We start from the raw sequence: 1,903 nt of genomic DNA, 5'->3' as shown, positions 1-1,903 counted from the left end.
AGAAATATTCAAATGTGTAATGAAGCAAAACTTTATTGAGCGACGTCTGGCCAGCGGATTCCTGCATTCTGAACGTAAACTAAGGAAACGATGAACAGCTCGACTGCAAGATGCTTCAGTGAATTTGCAATACAAACCGAAGTCCCAATAAATGCAATAGTACTTCTGAATATTGTCTGATTTGGGATGTTTTCACTATTTCTGAGCTTATCTCATGGAATCCCAAGCTTCTGTATCGCACCGTGCTTCTGGGCTTGTTGCTTTGCATATTGTTGTTTTCAATATAGTCGTGGCTATTTTGTTACCTGGAGGTCTATTTTGCACTGTAAACGACTTGGAAAATAATAAATATACCCAAACCACATGACGTCTGAGAGCCTTCTTTTTTCGGGGCGGCGGTCTCACCGGCCGTCACAGTCACAAGGTCTCAGGTGTCGAGGAATCCCATTCATGAAAACATCAGGACTCGACTTGAGTACGAAGCGGTTCCTCGCCGGGGTCGAGTTACACGGGTTGTACAGATATTAATAAACGCGCGCTCCGGAGACGTGACATAAGCTCAGAGACCCGTCGGCTCTACAGATGGCAGGAACCGGCGCGTCAACGTTGCTGAGGAGAGACCGCCAAAGAACGCTCGTTTACTCCGCCGTCACGACTCACGGTTTACTAAGTTTAAGTGCGGCTAATTATCTGAAAGTATTGTGGATGTTGGGCTCCGTGGGAAGCCAGTCGGGGTTTACCTTCACTGAACGGCCATCTGTCATTTCAAGGTTTCATTAAATATGTTTCCAAAGTCTGCAAATATTCCCCTCGGATTCCGAATCAGGTTTCTGTCTCATTCCGTGTCAGAATTATGGCCAAAGAAATAAAATGTGTCTTAACGGCTGAAATGTCAGGTCCCGGTCCACGGCAAAATCTAATCAACCACCCCGTGGCCTTAGGCCTATCTGTCCGGCAAATTTACCCCAAATCCCTTCTTAAATATTTGATATATTCAGCTGACAGGCTAACAGGGAAAAAGCTAATTAAAAAAGGTAGAAAGCTGACTGTGAGAGCAGCCATGGGCGAGCTCTGGAGATATGTCAACCCAGCGGTGTCCAGGTTAACGGATTTAGCTCTATGATGTAGAGCTTTCTTTCTTTTTTTTCTTTTTTTTTTTTTGCATTAACTTCTTCACACACACGTTATACTTCCCATTAAGTGTTTGAGAGAGGGAGAAGCTTGAACGTATGTGTCGTTTTCAACTCAGTGAAAGTTTCCCAATAGTTCTGGTAGACATTCTGAGGTCTTGACCTCGTCTGAAAACCATCCAAGTCTCTGGCGACAAAGTTACAATGACCTGCTTTAGCAAAATACACTATCAATAATATTAATACGCTCTCTTTTAAAGTGAAACTTTTCTTATTCCCAAGCCTCTCCTCGAACGTGAAATTTCAGCCGACACATCAGGCATAAATCCAGACTTTCTATTGACGGGAGGAAAAGCTGTGATGGAAACAGGAGATAAATAAAATCAGTGCTGTTTGAATTACTGCTGGTCTGGCTTCCTATTGACTGAATTCACAGAGAAAACACATTCTTTATTTTTTTTATTACTGAGGAGTATTGGCATTTAGTGAAACATGAATCTGCATTGCAGACATCTCACTATAATCACCCACTTTGTCATATGAGCGGAGCGGAGGTAGAACGTCCTCGGGACAGTTTGTCAACATTAAAAATAAAAAAAGGGGGGTGGAGGGTGGCAGGTAAATCCTCTGTCTGAAAGGAGACCACTCTAATGTTACTGAATGTCCACTCAGCTTCCCCAGCAGCTCCGACTCCATTCAAGTGACCGGATGATCTAAATATATTCTGGCGGCTTCACAGCGTACGTGACTCAGATTGTGTCTGGAACAGTCTA

This window comes from Salarias fasciatus, chromosome 7 (assembly GCF_902148845.1).
Source record: "Salarias fasciatus chromosome 7, fSalaFa1.1, whole genome shotgun sequence".
Taxonomy (NCBI): domain Eukaryota; kingdom Metazoa; phylum Chordata; class Actinopteri; order Blenniiformes; family Blenniidae; genus Salarias; species Salarias fasciatus.
Note: the sequence above shows the minus strand (reverse complement) of the source record.